This window comes from Sciurus carolinensis, chromosome 11 (assembly GCF_902686445.1).
Source record: "Sciurus carolinensis chromosome 11, mSciCar1.2, whole genome shotgun sequence".
In the NCBI taxonomy this organism is placed as follows: domain Eukaryota; kingdom Metazoa; phylum Chordata; class Mammalia; order Rodentia; family Sciuridae; genus Sciurus; species Sciurus carolinensis.
The window spans coordinates 58,449,195-58,468,079 of NC_062223.1; the positions used below are offsets into that span (position 1 = coordinate 58,449,195).

The 18,885-nt window shown below is 39.9% G+C and overlaps 1 pseudogene; it reads left to right on the top strand.

Annotated features, from left to right (window-relative positions):
* The first annotated feature begins 16,938 nt into the window (after window positions 1-16,938).
* LOC124959481 (mas-related G-protein coupled receptor member X1-like) lies at window positions 16,939-17,924 on the top strand (annotated as a pseudogene).
* Window positions 17,925-18,885: the final 961 nt, after the last annotated feature.

Below are 18,885 nucleotides of genomic sequence, written 5' to 3' on the forward strand. Positions count from 1 at the left end.
GGATTATTTGCATTCTTGGTGTAGAGTTTTTTGAGTTCTTTATAGATTCTGGAGATTAGTGCTCTATCTGAAGTATGATTGGTAAAGATTTTCTCCCACTCTGTAGGCTCTTTCTTTGCATTGCTGATAGTTTCCTTTGCTGAGAGAAAGCTTTTAGTTTGAATCTGTCCCAGTTATTGATTCTTGCTTTTATTTCTTGTGCTATGGGAGTCCTGTTGAGGAAGTCTGGTCCTAAGCCGACATGTTGAAGCTCTGGACCTACTTTTTCTTCTATAAGATGCAAGGTCTCTGGTCTGATTCCGAGGTCCTTAATCCATTTTGAGTTTAGTTTCGTGCATGGTGAGAGATATGGGTTTAGTTTCATTCTGTTGCATATGGATTTCCAATTCTCCCAGCACCATTTGTTGAAGAGGCTATCTTTTCTCCATTGCATATTTTTGGCCCCTTTGTCTAGTATGAGAAAATTGTATTTATTTGGGATTGTGTCCATGTTCTCTATTCTGTACCATTGATCCACCTTTCTATTTTGGTACCAATACCATGCTGTTTTTGTTACTATTGCTTTGTAGTAGAGTTGAAGATCTGGTATTGCGATACTCCTGCTTCACTCTTTCTGCCAAGGATTGCTTTAGCTATTCTGGGTTTTTTATTCTTCCAGATGAATTTCATAATTGCTTGCTCTATTTCTGTAAGGTACATCATTGGGATTTTCATTGGAATTGCATTGAATCTGTATAGCACTTTAGGTAGTATGGCCATTTTGACAATATTAATTCTTCCTATCCAAGAACATGGGAGAACTTTCCATCTTCTAAGGTGTTCTTTAATTTCTTTCTTTAGTGTTCTGTAGTTCTCATTGTAGAGGTCTTTCACCTCTTTTGTGAGATTGATTCCCAAGTATTTTATTTTTTTCGAGGCTATTGTGAATGGGGTAGTTTTCCTAATTTCTCTTTCTGAAGATTCATCACTTATGTATAAAAATGCCTTAGATTCATGTGCATTGAGCTTATATCCCGCTACTTTACTGAATTCACTTATGAGATCTAAAAGTTTTCTGGTGGAATTTCCTGGTTCCTCTAAGTATACCATCATATCATCAGCAAATAGGAATAGTTTGAGTTCTTCTTTTCCTATTCGTATCCCTTTAATTTCTTTGGTCTGTCTAATTGCTCTGGCTAGAGTCTCAAGGACGATATTGAATAGAAGTGGTGAAAGAGAGCATCCCTGCCTTGTTCCAGTTTTTAGAGGGAATGCTTTCAGTTTTTCACCATTTAGAATGATATTAGCAATGGGTTTAGCGTAGATGGCCTTTACAATGTTAAGGAATGTTCCCACTATCCCTATTTTTTCTAGTGTTTTGAGCATGAAGGGGTGCTGTATTTTATCAAATGCTTTTTCTGCATCTATCGAAATAATCATGTGATTCTTGACTTTAAGTCTATTGATATGGTGAATTACATTTATTGATTTCCTGATGTTGAACCAACCTTGCATCCGTAGGATGAAACCCACTTGATCATGGTGCACTATCTTTTTAATATGTTTTTGTATGCTATTTGCTAAAATTTTGTTGAGAATTTTTGCATTGATGTTCATTAGGGATATTGGTCTGAAATTTTCTTTCCTTGATGTGTCTCTGTCTGGTTTAGGTATCAGGGTGATATTGGCTTCATAGAACGAGTTTGGGAGGGTTCCCTCCTCTTCTATTTCATGGAATACTTTGAGAAGTGTTGGAATGAGCTCTTCTTTAAAGGTTTTGTAGAACTCGACTGAGAACATATCTGGTCCTGGACTTTTCTTTGTTGGTAGGTGTTTGATGACTTCTTCTATTTCATTACTTGAAATTGGTCTATTTAAATTGTGTATGTCCTCCTTGTTCAGTTTAGGCAATGCATATGTCTCTAGAAAACTGTTGATGTGTCAAAATTTTCTATTTTGTTGGAGTATAGATTTTCATAATAGCTTCTAATTATGTTTTGTATTTCATTGTGTGTGTTGTGATATTTCCTTGTTCATTCCAAATTTTAGTGATTTGGGTTTTCTCTCGTCTTCTCTTTGTTAGTGTGGCTAAAGGTTTATCAATTTTTGTTTATTTTTTCAAAGAACCAACTATTTATTTTGTCAATTTTTTGTATTGTTTCTTTTGTTTCAATTTCGTTGATTTTGGCTCTGATTTTAACTATTTCCTGTCTTCTACTACTTTTGGTGTTGGTCTGTTCTTCTTTTTCTAGGGCTTTGAGCTGAAGTGTTAGGTCGTTTATTTGTTGAGTTTTACTTCTTTTATTGAATGCGCTCCATGAAATAAATTTTCCTCTAAGTACCGCTTTCATACTGTCCCAGAGATTTTGATATGATGTTTCTTTGTTCTCATTTACCTCTAAGAATTTTTTAATTTCCTTCCTAATATCTTCTGTTTTCCATTCATCATATAATAGCATATTGTTTAATCTCCAGGTGTTGGAGTAGTTTCTGTTTTTTACTCTTTCATTTATTTCTAACTTCAATCCATTATGATCTGATAGAATACAAGGTAGTGTCTCTATCTTCTTGTATTTGCTGACATTAGCTTTGTGGCATAAAATATGGTCTATTTTAGAAAAGGATCCATGTGCTGCTGAGAAGAAAGTGTATTCGCTCTTGGTTGGATGGTATATTCTATAAATGTCTGTTAAGTCTAAATTATTGATTGTGTTATTGAGATCTATGGTTTCTTTGTTCAATTTTTGTTTGGAAGATCTGTCCAGTGGTGAGAGAGGCATGTTAAAATCACCTAGTATTATTGTGTTACGGTCTATTTGGTTTCTAAAATTGAGAAGGATTTGTTTGACGTACATGGATGAGCCACTCTTTGGGGCATAGATATTTATGATTGTTATGTCTTGCTGATTTATGCTTCCCTTAAGCAGTATGAAATGTCCTTCTTTATCCCTTCTGACTAACTTTGGCTTGAAGTCCACATTATCTGAAATGAGGATGGATACCCCAGCTTTTTTGCTGAGTCCATGTGCATGGTATGTTTTTCCCCATCCTTTCACCTTTAGTCTATGGGTATCTATTTCTGAGGTGAGTATCTTGCAGCCAACATATTGTTGGATCTTTCTTTTTAATCCAATCTGCCAGTCTATGTCTTTTGATTAATGAGTTCAGGCCTTTAACATTCAGGGTTATTATTGAGATATGATTTGTATTCCTGGTCATTTGGTTCATTTTTTAAATTTTATTTATTTATTTATTTTTTGACACAACTTGGTTCCTACTTTATTTGACAGTTCCTTTAGGATAATTCCTCCCTTTGCTGATTTGCTTCTTTGTTTTTTATCTCTTCCTCATGGAATATTTTGCTGAGAATGTTCTGTAATGCTGGCTTTCTTTTTGTAAATTCTTTTAACTTTTGTTTATCATGGAATGATTTTATTTCATCATCAAATTTGAATGTAAGTTTTGCTGCGTATAAGATTCTTGGTTGGTATCCATTTTCTTTCAGAGCTTGAAAAATGTTGTTCCAGGCCCTTCTAGCTTTTAGGGTCTGAATTGAAAAATGTGCTGATATCCGTATTGGTTTCCCCCTGAATGTAATTTGGTTTTCTTTCACAGCCTTTAAAATTCTGTCTTTATTTTGTATGTTAGGTATTTTCATTATAATGTGCCTTGGTGTGGGTCTGTTGTAATTTTGTGTATTTGGAGTCCTATAAGCCTCTTGAACTTGATTTTCCATTTCATTCTTCAGATTGGGAAATATTCTGATATTATTTCATTGAATAGATTGTTCATTCCTTTGGTTTGTTTCTCTAAGCCTTCCTCAATCCCAATAATTCTCAAATTTGGCCTTTTCATGATATCCCATAGTTCTTGCAGATTCTGTTCATGATTTCTTACCATCTTCTCTGTTTGTTCAACTTTGTTTTCAAGGTTAAATATTTTTTCTTCAATATCTGAGGTTCTGTCTTCCAGGTGTTCTATCCTATTGGTTATGCTTTCTATGGAGTTCTTAATTTGGTTTATTGTTTCCTTCATTTCAAGGATTTCTGTTTGGTTTTTTTTCAATATCTCTAACTCTTTATTGAAATGATCTTTTGCTTCCTGTATTTTCTCTTTTAACTATCGATTGGTGTGATCATTCAATGCCTGCATTTGCTCTTTCATCTCATCATTCAATGCCTGCATTTGCTCTTTCATCTCATCATTTGCTTCCCTGATCATTTTAATTATGTACATTCTGAACTCCCTTTCTGTCATTTCTTCTGCCATGCTGTCGTTGGACTTTATTGATGTAACATCTATATGTTTTCTCATATTGTTCAGGAATCAGTGGGTCATTAAGATATTGCAGATTTTTTCTATTGACTTATAATGTTTCTGAAGATTGCTAGTATATCCCCTCTTATCCTTCAGTAGCCTGAAGTCTTGGAGGAAGTTGATAATGCGGTGCTCCACTAGTAAGCCGCCTCTCTAGGGTTGGTGACCCTCAGGTGGCGTATATTCCCTGCTAGTGGGCAGAGGTGCCTCCACTTGTTGACCAATGGTCATCCAAAGGGGAACTAGGCTGCGGGCTGAGGCAAGGCCTGTTTGTGCCTGTGTCTCTGGTTTTACCATCCTTGTGAGAAAACCTCACCCGGCAGGGAAGACTCACCCGGTGCGGAGGTCTCGCTGGTCAATTCCCCTCCTAGAGGTTCCCCTCAATCTACAACTACCGCCTGGGCTGGGCTGCCTTCCTCTGCAATGTTCCCAGGGGCCCGGACCTACCTCCTGGGCCTGGGAGCCTCACCCTTCGCAGATGAGTCTCCTTAGACTGCCTCTCCTCAGAGAATCTGCCCGCAGGCCTGGAACCTTCGCTCCGCCCCTAAGCGTATCTCTGTTTGGCTCTTCCACCAAGAAGCCGCCTAGGTCCTGGGACCCTGCTCTAATCGCCCTAATCGCCTGGCTATGCGGCCCCTCCTCTGAGCTGCCACCTGGAGCCCCATACAATAGCTCCGAGACCCAGAGACCCGCCACACACCCTTCCTCCAGACAGTCACCCGGTGTTCCGACACAGTCACTAGGAGTCTAAGCAACTCACTTCGCGTCTCCTCCTCCCGCCAACCGCCCATAGCCCTAGGCAGTCACTCTGAGTCCAAGTGACCCGCCCTGTTCCTCCTCCTCCTCCGGGTAGCCCCCCGGGTGTTCAGGAGCGGTCGCTCCGAGACCAAGCGACCCACCGCGTTCCTCCTCCAGGCAGGCCACCGGTGTTCAGGAGCGGTTGCTTTGAGTCCAAACAACTCACCACTCGCCTCCTCCTCTGGCAACCACCTGTAGCTCTGATGCAGTCACTCCTAGACCAAGTGTCCCGCCATGTTCCTCCTCTTCCTCCAGGCAGCCCCCCAGTGTTCAGAAGGGGTCGCTCTGAGTCTAAACAGCTCACCATGCCGCTCCTCCTCTGGCAACCGCCTGTAGCTCTGATGCAGTCACTCCTAGACCAAGGGACCCGCCGCGCTTCTCCTCTTCCTCCGGGCAGTCCCCCGGTGTTCAGAAGCGCTCGCTCTGAGTCCAAACAGCTCGCCACGCAGCTCCTCCTCAGGCAGCCGCCCGGAGCCCCAGTGTTTGCTCCGAGTCCAAGCACTGTGTTGAGCAGCCACCTCTACAATGTTCCCAGTGGTCCGTGTTTACCGCTCCAGTGGGGAGAGGGGTGTCTTGCCGGGCAACTCTACTGCACAAAGTTCCCTGCATTCTGGGGCTACTGCTTCATCCGGGACGCCTCCCCAACGGGAGAGACTCACCCGGCAGCTTTGAGTTGGTCCCAAGTCTCTCACTATCTCCTCTTTTGAATCCTGCATCCTGGAGCAACATGAAATGCAGCCGCCCTCTAGTCCGCCATCTTGAAAACCTGAGGATGTCAATTTTGAAATGAACCAAAACTAAGAAAAGGTTCTGAATTAGGTTAATTCTGCAATGCAAGTAGCATTGTCTCTTGGGTTGTATGACCCACAGGTCTCATGATACTAGAGGTATCTGTAGTAGAAAATGAGGCTATGTAAAGAGTTAGAAATGGCTGACAGTAATGTAAAATAGTACCACCACTGTGGAGCATGTTGGCAGTTCTTCAAAATACTAAACAGAGTTACCATGTGTCCCAGCAAATCCACCACTATGCACATACTCAATCTAACTGAAAATGTCTGTATGTCATAAAAGCATTGTTCCTAATGGCCAAAAAGTGGAAACAACATAATTGTACACCAACTAATGAATGGATAAACAAAATGTAGTATAACCCACACAATGTACCATCATTTCTTAGTAAAAAATAATGAAGAACGAATACTTGCAGCAACATAGATAAATTTAAAAATATCTTGCTCTGTGAAAGAAACCAGATATAAAAACGCATTATATGATGCCATTTATGTAAAATGTCCTCAATAGACAAATCAATAGCGATAGTCACTGGGACAAGGCAGAGGGAGTGGGTAAGGAGAAGGCAGAGAGAATAACTGCTAAAATATACAGGGTTTCTTTTTGAGGTGATGAAAAATTTTTTAATTATATTGTGATGATGTTTGTGCAACTCTGAATATACTAAAAACCGCTGCACCATACATATGCATCACACACTAATACCCACTAGAGGGCATCCACTGCTAAAAGGGTTGAAACACCAAATGAACAGGATCTACTGGGAGTCAGCCAGCCTCTATCCTTGACTACCTTAATGCTGATTCAACGGGATCATGACAGAATAAGCCATGCTAGCAGAGATGAAAGTTATGCATGGTCCCTACAGCATGATCTCACTCTCACCAAAGTGGATCTGGCTACCGTACTGATGCTGAATGTCTGACCTGTCAACAACAAAGACCTTTGCTGAGGCCCCTAGGATGGTACCCACTCAGGAGGCCAATGAGCCACATATTGACATCTAGGTAATACTTGGAAACTTGCATCCGGAAAATGCATCAGTTCATGCTGATGAGGATTGACGTACCTTTTGGATTTAACCATTTGTCTTTCCTCCCCAAAGTGCCTCCACCAGCACCATTATCCAAGGACTCACAGAGTCAGGGCCAAGAACAGGCAAGGTCAGTGAGGTACCTGGTACAAAACAGTAAGTGTCATCTCAATTGGTATAAAGGCACCTTATTCACCACACTCTAGCTCCAAACCTGCACATAGTAACAAAATAATCAACAAGAAGTGCCAAAGGACACTCTCAATAGCCAAAGTGGAGATGGTAGCACATGAAATATGCTGGTCTTAATATGTAAAACATCATATAAGACTGGTAGTAGTGAAGAGACCTCACAAAGACAAAACCGAGGTGCCAGGTGTCCTTAAACCGATGACCATTTTAGGTGGAAGAACCTCTGTGTCCAAGAACCAAAAGTAAATAGGAGTGGCCCCCATTCACTATCACTTAAAGTGACCCACTCGGGGAATTTGGGCTTCCCACACGTGATACTCTGGGCTATGGATATGTAGAGGCCTGGTTCCTGAAGGAATACGCTTATTCAATGGTACAAAATAAGAGTCTCCCTGATCTTCACAGGGTGGCTCCCTACAGTCTCATTGTGTTAAGGCAATTTGCCTTTATCATCATGAAGTTGCCACGACATAATAGGGACATAGAGGAATGAATTTGCCCTAGGTCCCATGCCAAGCATTATTGTAAATGGGCAAAATATACACACCAGGACCTGATAAGACCTGACAAAAAGCAGTTCAGAGCCATGTGTGGTGGCACATGCTGTAATCCCAGCTCCTCCAGAGGCTGCAGCATGAAGATCACAAGTTCAAAGCCAGTCTGGGCACCTTGGTGAGTTTACATACCCACATCCCAGGCTGCCTAGAGATAAGGAATGACTAGTATGTGTGGTGCAGAGGAGCCCAGCTCCCTGACTCAGGGAGAGACAAACACTCTGGTGCAATCTATACTCCAGAGTCCCCAGCAAAATCACAATGAGGCTAGAAAATATTATAAAAAATCATAGGCTGATAAATTTGACAACCTAGAAGAAACGGTCAAATTCCTGGAAGTCATGAAAAATAGAAAACTCTTGTTACTGCTGATAGTTTGATCTATGCCCCTGAATAATAATCCTTTTTAATGGGATCTAGACTGATAAAGCATTTCCAGGATATTTTCCATTTCCTTTGCCCATATCCATTACAGAAATCATTATGTTTGGTGGCTGTAACCTTATAAAATATATTTATTTAATAATTAGCCTTGAAAGTAACAATTACTCAATCACTCTTTGACCCATTGCTGAAGGATGGATATTGTGATAGGAATTATGAGAACAACATTAATCTCCTTGGACATCTCTTGGGTGACAGTGTGCATTTTCAATGAACAATAATGTTTTAAAGGAACTCTTTTCCTGAGCAGTGGATCTCAACAGTGAGCTTAAAATAATTTTAAAAACATGTTATAAACAGATGTGCTGTCATTCAGGCTTTGCTGTTTTTCACAGAGCATAGGTTGAGTAGATTTAGTATAATTAATAAGTAAGGGTCATAATATTTTCAAAATGGTAAATAGTAGTGTGTTAGATTCAAATTAAAGCCACCAACTGTTAGGCCCTAATGAGAGAGGCAGCCTGCCTCTGGACACTTTTAAGTCAGGCACTAACATCTCGTCTCTAGTTATGAAAGTCCTTGATGGCTTATTTTTCCAATACAAGGCTGTTTTGTGTACATTGAAAATCTGAGTTTCCATGTAACCGCCTTCATCGATCATCTTAGCTAGATCTAGATAACTTGCTATGACTTCAGTATCAGCACTTGCTGCCTCATCTTGCACTTCTGTGTTATGGAGATGGCTTCTTCAGTTAAACCTCTTGAAACAACCCTTAGTAGCATCAGACTTTCCTTCTGCAGCTTCCTCATTTTTCTCACTCTCCATGTGATTAAAGAGAGTTAGAACTTTGCTCTGGATTAGGCTTAGGTTTATGAGAATGTTGTGATTGGTGTAGTTTTCTATCCAGATCACTAAAGCTTTCCCCATATCAGCAATCAGGCTGTTCTATCTCCCAGCGTTCACTGGAGTAGCACTACGGATTTCCTTCTAGAACTTTTCCTCTGCAGCCACCACTTGGCTAAGTGGCACAAGAGGTCCAGCTGTCAGTCTGTCTGGCTTTTATCATGTCTTTCTCACTAAGCTTAATAATTTTAAGTTTTTTATTTAAAATGAGAGGTGTGAAACCTTCCTTTCATTTGAATATTTAGGGGGATTTTAGAGTTTTTCATTGGCCTGATTTCAATATTGTGGTGTCTCAGGAAATAGCTCAGCCTGAGGAGAGAAGGAGGGTTAAGAGAACCACCACTCAGTGCAGCAATCAGAACACACAATATTTATCATCTTCTTACATGGTTATGATTCATAGCACCATAGAACAATGACAACACTATAAAGTCTGGAGATGTAGCTCAGTTTCCAAGTGCCTAGTAGGTATAGGCCCTGAGTTCAATTCTCAACACCTCAAAAAAGTGGGGGAGAAGAAAAATCATATGCTATGCAAATGTAAACCATATGAGAACAGGGATAACTAAACTTATATCAGATTAAATAGGCTTTACATCAAACATGTAAGAAGAAACAAAGAAAGGCATTGTATAATGAAAAGTGGGTCGATTAATCATGAGGTCTTAATGATTATAAGTATATATACACCTATCAGTGAAACACATAATACACAAAGCAAATCTTAAAGAATCCAAAGGAACAGATAGATTACAATAATAGTAGGAGGAGTACAATAATAGTAGGAGATTTCAATATGGCATGTTCAATTATGGACAGATTCAGAGAGAAAATTAATAAGGACACTTTTGACTTCAACACCACTTTAGACCAAATGGACCTAACAGACATGCAAAACATTCCATCTAACAGAAAGGCAATACATAAAACTTTTAAGAACATATAGCATTCCTCAGGATAGATCATAAAGTAGGCCACAAAAAAATTTTGACAAATCTAAAAATATTGAAGTTAACAGGAGTAGTTTTGGAAAATTTATAAATATGTGTATTTTAAACATGCTCCTGAGCAACAAATGCATTAATGAAGAAATTGAAAGATAAAATATGAAGCATAATGAAAAGATAAAAATGTATATACAACCTCCCAAAACATGTAGGGTGCACAAGGGCATTTCTAAATGCCTACATCAAAAAAGTAGAAAGATTGCAAATAAACAGCTTAATGTTATGCCTCCAGGAAATAGAAAAGGAACAAACTTCATAGAAGAAAGAAATACTGATGACCACAGAAGAAATAAATGAAATAGATACTAACCACTCAAACCTGACACATAATGGTACGGGCTCTGAGGTCCCGTGTTGGTGTCCAGTCTCCATCTGGGATCTGAGTGAAGATCATAAATGGATGTACAAAGGGGTTGATGTGGTCCACAGAGGATCAGGTCTTGTGAAGGCAGATCCAGCAATCAAATGCATGAGTCAAGGTAGCCAACGTCTGTGCGATTCTAACCAAATTGTTGTCCTCTCAGCCTAGAGAGAGAATGGGAGGAAAAAAACAAAGTTAGTAAAAACATAAAATTTCTCATTATGTTTTCTTAAACAAGGACTTTAGGTCCCCCAAGGATTGTGATGTCCATGCAGAAGAGGCAATTTCTGATAAATCTCTTGGACACTTTTTCACTCTACTATGGTGGGCCCAGGATTTTATTCCAGCAAGTTTCAGGGATATGTGGGTCATCAGAAGCACACCATAAGGTCCTGTCTACTTGTCTTCCAGTTTGTGCTCCAGACACTATTCTTTCCAAGTCTTGAGTAGCACCTGGTCCCCAGACTGGAAGGGATGAAGAGGTGGATTCCAAACTTGGAGGGGACCTGAAAGAAGCATATTCATCCACAGTGGTTCATATTTGACTGATTTGTCACAATGTGGTTTCTCCAGCTATAGTCACATCATCCACTTTTCCCCAGGGAACAAGTAAGAGTCTCCTATATATTATTTCATAGGGGCTTAATTTTAGCCTATGCCCAGGGTCGCCCATATTTGGAGGAGAGCAACTGGCAACATCTTATCCCACTACAGGTGGGATAAGATGGTATAATTTAGCCATCTTTTTTTTCAGGGTGTGACTCATCTTTTCATCTACAGTATTTCCTGTAGATTGAGGTCTCCAGGATGCATGTAGCTTCCCCTGGATATTCAATGCTTTGTTCACTTGTTGAGTCCCTTTTGCAATGAAAGATGGTCTGCGTTCCCTTTACGTGGAGAAGGGGAGCCCATATCTTGGATCAACTCCTTCAAGAGAACTCTACTGAAATACAGAAGGTATTTTGAAAATTTATACTCAAATAAAATAGAAACTTGAAGACAATGATAAATTTCTAGAGGAAGAGATTTTCTTACAAAAAGTAAAATGTTGGCACAACTGGCTCTGAATCCTTCCAGGATACAAGATGAGACGGGAGAGAGAGAGGGTAAAGATCTCATTTGCAAGTGTGTATACGGAGGTGAGTGAATCAGGGAAGGTTTCTTAGGTGCTTGAAATTTAAATTTAGGACTCTACAGTATTACCAACCACATGTATTTTTGGTGGTAGGCATGCAAGGATAAATAGACTGGACAAAACAAAATGGAAGGAGAGGTAATTCATGGTGGTTTTTTAAATAAATGCATATGGGTCTTTGGGGAATCATTATCAGGAAACAAAAAGACTTCATTCCCTGTGCCTCTTCATGTATTTTGTCTTAGTTCTTAAGAGACCCCCCTTAAGAAGGTAGCAGGCTGTGAGAAATAAGCAAGGTCTGTCATGAGCTTGAAGTGCTATCAATTGGCATAACATTTAAAAATTAGTTGGTTAGCTCCAAAATACCATCCAACCAGAGAGAGACAGCTAGGTGAGCCCAGAACAGGGCAAAAAGGCAACAACCTTCTCTCCTGACTCTTTTTCCCAGGGACATGTCCAAACGACTGGGTCAGAAGCCACAGATAAAAACAAGAGAGAAAGGGAACAAGGAGAACTTTGGAAGGTGGGGTAGAGAAACAGAGCAATACACTCCCTTCTCTGGTGTTTTAGAGCTACAGAAAGTTCTAGTTGAAAGCAGGACAGATAGTTCATCTTCAAGACAAATTCAACTATTATGTCTCACATAAAAATTCAGCACTAAACATTATTGTAACCTTGATGGATGATGGCTTTAGAGTTGATAAAGAGTTATCAGAAACCTCATATTGGAAGCTGCACATGGTGGTGCACAACTGTAATCCCAGTCACTCAGGAGGCTGAGGCAGGAGGATTCCAAGTTCCAGACCAGCCTCAGCAACTTAGCAAGATAGTGTCTCAAAACAAAAGATTCTTTTGAAAAGTTTGGAGGGATGTCACTCCTCAGTGGTAAGGCACCCCTGGGTCCAATCCCTGGTAACATAAACACACACACACACACACACACACACACTAGAAAGAAGCCTCATCTTTGGATTCTGCATGTCATCTCCATCTCCTTGGGTTTACAGTATCCATATAACCCCCTTTTTTTTTTCAGTGCAGGGCCTCCTTCACACTAAACAACTGCTCTACCCCTGAGCAACACCCCAGGTTATACCCTCTTGACATTCAGATTAAACTCTTCATTTAACAACCTGTTACGCACGTGACAGAATAACATTTACCAACTTGAAAAGTTCTGATGAATATAGTGGGAGAAGAGATGCAGGCTTACTTTCTCCTGTAATCTACCTGTAAAATTTTATTTGTTGCTTTTCAAATTACTATTGAAATAAAACCCAAGTTTAACATTTGCTTTAATGATACCGGAGGATGTATGAATGCTTATGATATATTCTTCTGGCATAGATATCTGGTTTAAAAACTTCTCTCTGGCATCTCCTATGTCCTCATTCACAGTTGACCTCAATATTCATGTAGGTTGTTCAACCATTAAACCAACCATTCAAATGTTTTTTAGTATTTCCTTCTGAATTAATTATAGACTAATAAAAGTTGTAAAAAATAGTACACAGTGTTTCAGTATACCCACTACACAGACTACACCAATGGTGATATTTTCCACTAATATACTGTATTATCAAAACAGTAACACAGCCACATCAATGTTTATAGCAACTCAATTCACAGTAACTAGATTGTGGAACCAACCTAGGTGCTCTTCAACAAATGAATGGATAAAGAAACTGTTGTATAGATACACAATGAAATATTATTCAGTCATAAAGAATAATATTATGGCATTTGCAGGTAAATGGATGGAATTGGAGAATATCATGCTATGTGAAATAAGTCAATCCCAAAAAGCCAAAGGATGAATGTTTTCCATGATAGGTGGATGATGATATATAATGGGGGTGGGGATGGGGATGGGAGATGAGAGAAGAATGGAGGAACTTTAGATTACATAGAGGAAAATGAGAGGGAGGAGGGGGTGGAGTATGAAAAATGGTGGAATGAGACAGACATCTTTACCCTATGAACATATATGATTACATGAATGGTATGAATCTACATCATGAACAACCATAGAAATGAAATGATGTACCCCATTGGTGTACAATGAATCAAAATGCAGTCTGTAAAAATAAAAAAAAAATTTTTAAATAAATTCATGAACACAGGGGCAGCTTTAAAAATAAAACAGGAAGTTGATGTTGATACAACCAAATCACCTATACTGAAGATCTCATTTGGGTTTTATCACTTTTTACATACACTCATTTTAGGGGGTTAAGCATTTTTGTGAAATTCTATGACACTGTATCACATGTATAGACTCACATAACCACCACCACATTCAAGATATGGAGCTACTAGTTCTCCACAAAAGAACTCTGTTGGCAATAACTCGGTTGTGCTTCCCCTTTATACCTCACACCCACCACATCCACTTCCCAAACCTCTGGCAATCACTGGCTTCCATCTCTCTATTTATCACTTCATAAATGCTGTGAATGGAATCATACATCATCTAACTTTTAAGTTTGCATTTTTCTTCTCAGCACAATGTCCTCAACAGTCATCCGTGTGGTAGCAGGTATCAAAAGTTTGTTGTTGATTTGTTTCGATTATGGAGCAGGATTCCATCCTAAGGATTTATTAAGCTTTGTTTTACAAATCACAATTGAAAGGACAATTATGTGCTTCCAGTTTGGCTATCATGATAAATAGGATATACACATTTGTGAACAGATTTCTAAGTGAATATCATCTTCTCTTCTCTGGGATATGTGCCAGGGATGGAATGTTGGGTGAAATAAGAAGTGTAAACTTAATTTTTTTTAGAAAATGCATAAGAATTTTTCAGAGTAGGTGAATTATGTTACTTTTCCACTGGTGATGTATGAAAGATTCAGTTTATCCAGATGCTTGCCAATATTTGAAACTAAAAACATTTTTATTTTAGTTACCGTAAAAGGAGTATAGTGGCCTCTTACATCAGTTTTTCGTGAGACCTCTATCCGTGGTTTCTAAATGGAATCCTCTTCTCTTTGTGTCTTCACAGGACCCTGCCTTTGAGTGTATATGTCCTAATCTCCTCTTCTTATGAGCACACCATCCATGTTGAAGGAGGCCTACCCTAATGGCCTCTTATTAACTTAATTAGCAATTCAGAAACTCCATCTTCAAATAATAGTCACTTTCTGAGATAATGAGAATTAAGACTATCACTTATAAATATTGAAGGAATTCAATTCAGCCCATAAAAAGGTCTTATTAAATATTTGCTAAATTAATCCACTGAATAAAGTTTCTGAATATTTTAAGTAGGTTCTTTTTTAAGTCAACTTTTCTTACAATAAAAATACCTGACACAGCCTACACATAAAGTAAAAAGGTTAAAATCACTCAGTTTTGACTCCAAGTTCAAACGTCACAGACCTGACTCTGGGCCAGACCAGATGGTGGATGATGGGAGCACATGTGGAGGAAGGGTCACATCTCCAGCCAGGAAGAAAAAGGCTGGGTGGGAACAGGCTTGCACCTTTTAACAACTGTCTCACAAGAAATCAAGGGGCATGTGAGAACTACATTCCAAGAACATGCCCCAAAGACCTAAAGACCTCCATTGGCCCCACATCTGAAAGACTCCACAGAACATCCCAATCTTGCCACTTTGAGATCAAGCACAGTCACATATACTTTTGTGGGGGACACAATGAAATCATATCCAAAGCATAGAATTGCATCCATGACCCCTAAGCTTCACATGCACCACTTTTTATAATTCAAATCATATTTATAAACAAGTAAACTAATGAGACAGTAACATGAAGAACAAAGAAGGAAGTCATAGGAGATGACTTAAAATTTTGAGTAATGTCATTAAGTGAAAATAAACAACAAATTTTTTGAAGTAGAAAGAGAAAAAAGGTCTTATGTGTGCTGAACACTTCCCATTTCATAAGGAGAGTCAACTACTTCACTTTTTCATAATGACAATTTAAAAATAGAAATATAGGTGTGCTCTTCAGAGGAAGAATTAAAAATGGGCAGAGATAGAAAGTGGTGACATCTGGAGAATGAAATTCAGTGAGACATTGACTTTGGGTACATTTCTCTGTCATTTGGAACAAAGGGTACAGATGAATGCACTGTTGCTAAGATAAAATACTGAAAATACCGGTGGAGTGAGGACATGATGAGCCATGACCCAATGATATACTTTACTATTTACTTAGAAAGTTCCTCTACGCAAGTTCACATTGCTTGATGTTGCTATCCAGGATCATAGGTGGCAATTAATGGACTGAAAATATTTATTTACAGGGAGGTAGACCAGAATGGACAGGATGGGAGAGGCTGATATGTGAGTGGAAACAGGGCAAATGCCAAGAAACATCTCAGGGGAGGATCAGGTCTTTAATGGCTCTGGTCTCCAATCCTTGCACTGTCTTCTAGCTCATGGACTCTGCTGACACAATAATTTTTGTTGTTTTGTTGTTGTTGTTTGCTTTTTATCAAGAAAGAAAATGCTACTAGGCTCTTTAGGAAGAGAGAATGCAGTAGGTTTACATTATATGCACCATTCAATTGTCCTCCATAGATTGTCAACCACTTCAAATACCTCTTTCCAGTGGCACTCAGACCTCACTCCTACTTTATAATTCCTATCCTATACTGCTGAGCAAGTATGCTAAGATACAAATGCTACCCCCAAGGTGCTCCACAACTGTTCTCAGTGCTGAACAAAGTCGTCTTGAATCCCCACTTCAAAGGCACTTCAGTAGTCAATATTCTTTCAGGATGCATGCGATGAATTATAAAAACACCCAGAGCTGTTCACAATAAAAAATACAATGAATGATTCTTGCTTCTTCTCTTTTATGCATGTATTCTAATGCCTTTTATTGTATTTATCCCAAATCATGTAACACCGTAAGGCTACCGGTTCATGCACTCATCCATTAAACAAGTATTGAGAACTTGTGAACCACACACAGAGCTCAGCACTAGGAATGTGAAAAGGGCAACTGTCTTCAATGCATGACACACTGAGCAATTTCTTGGCCCAGCCATTCTCCCTCCTATCCTAGCAAGAGCTCACATTCTCCCATTTGGCCATAAAGCTGAGATCTTCTCCTTGAATGAAACACTCATGGTCATGGAGATACCATCAGCACCCATGTGCCTGCCTCAATTCCTGCACCTAAGAGAAAACTGCTAGGACAGAGCAGAGCTGGTCTAGCCCATTAAGTGGGGGTGTTCTGATCATAGTATATTGTCATGTCATTTATTGTCAGGTCAGAGAGCTCAAGCTGTTTGGACGATGAGTACTGAATTTGATCCCATATTTCAGAACCCCACAGCTCTTGATACATTACTTCATCTCTATAATCCTGTTTTCCTCCTCTTTAAAATGGAGATAGTAATTCCCACACAGCAAGGTGATATTGAAAATCAGATATTATGCATCAGGTGCTCAAGTCCTGTTTAGTTCCCAGGATTAGCACTCACAACTGGAGATCTTGGAAGCATGGATCCAACCATCCCAGTCTGGAGGACAGAAGCCACACCAACCAGTAGGAATTACATGAGCCCTCATCCAACTTGTAACATGAATAACCTGACCTCAAAAGAGCTGCCTCTCATCATTTTACTGGTTGGGCTGGCAGGAAACGCAGCTGTGCTCTGGTTCCTGGGCTTCCGCATACGCAGGAACACCTTCTCCATCTACATCCTCAACCTAGCTGCTGCTGACTTCCTCTTTCTCTGCTTCAATACCACTGCTTTTGTACTAGATGTCATCAAAATATTCCTTCACTTCTCTGTTCCTACATATGGCACCATATGAACTGGGGGAATCATTTCCTACATCGCAGGCCTGAGCATGCTCAGTGGTATTAGCACCCAGCGCTGCCTGTCAGTCCTGTGGCCCGTCTGGTACTGCTGCCACTGCCCTACACATGTCAGCTGTCATGTGTACCCTGTTCTGGGCGCTGTATTTCAGAGCATCCTGGACAAGGTCTATTGTTTTAAACTGTCTATAAGTTTTGCAATTGATCAGTGTAAAAACATCAACTTTATTATAGCTGCATGGCTGATGTTTGCATTTGTGATCCTCTCGGGGTAAAAAGCCTGACCCTACTGGGCAGGATCCTCTGTGGATCCCGGAGGACGCCCCTGAGCAGGCTGTATGTGACCATTCTGCTGACAGTGCTGGTCTTCCTCCTCTGCAGTCTGCCATTTGGCATCTTTTTGTTCCTGGTATATTGGATTCATAATGATTCTTATGCACTAGGTTGTCTTAACATGGTTTCATCTGTCTTGTCCTGTGTTAACAGCAGCGCCAACCCCATCATTTCCTTCTTTGTTGGCTCCTTTAGGCAGCAGTCGCAGCGGCAGAACCTCAAGCTGGTGCCTTAACGGGCTCTGCGGGACACTCCTGAAGAGGATGAATGTGGAGGCAGCCTCCCTTAGGGAACCCTGGAGATGTCAGAAAGCAGAGTGGAGCAGGGGTGAAGAGCCTCTGCCCTACTGCCTCAGAAGTGTGTCTGAGAACCAACAGTGTCCTGTCACACGTGATAGCGGTCTGCTCCCTCTCTTGGCCTAGTGCCCCTGAGATGCCTCCGTGATCTTCCATGGTCTCCATGTGCATTTATGTTAACCTGGATTTTCTTATTTTTCTGAGAAAAATCACTCTGAAGTAAGAATGCCTCAAATCTTTTTTGTATTTTCGACAAATGTGTTATCAAATATCCCTTAAATCTTTCTTCTTGATGCTTTTCTTTGAAATTTTCATTCTAATGGACAGCATCCTTCTTCAAAATTAGGACTTTTTTTAACTTATGACTTTTATCTATCTGAAGTTACAGAAAGCACTCTGCACTGTGAGGTGATCATCTTGAGTTCTATGTTGGGGCACTGCTTCAGGTAGAAAGCATGTTCTGAATGCGGGAATCTGAGGCAACAACATTATCAATACTCCATGCTAGCTGTGAAAGTAAAAGTGATTTTTATTGCTGTTCTCCAGCAGATTGGTGTCAATTTTGGTAGAAGAGATCTCCTTGGACATTCCTGTCATATTGGTGTAATTGGTGTAAATCTTCCCAAGAAGCAAATAGATACAAGGATCAGAGTGCAGAAAGATCTCAACAGTATGCATGTGCATGAGTGTGTGTGTGTGTGTGTGTGTGTGTGTGTGTGTGTGTGTGTGTGTGTGTTAGCCAATAGGGAAGGTTTCTAGAAAAACTAGAAAAACTTGGAATGTGAATTTACCAAGCATGTGCCTCTGTCACCTTTTCAGTCACACGGATTAAGTTGGAAAGTTAAGTTGAATTTGAACAGATGGAGATGGTAGAAGAATCAATTCATAATTACATTGTTTTAAAAAGTAAAGAACTGGCTCTAGAAAAGGTATTTGGTTTGTAAATGAGTTTCAGTCCTTGTACCATCACAAGTATTTAGTTGTGATTGCAAGATC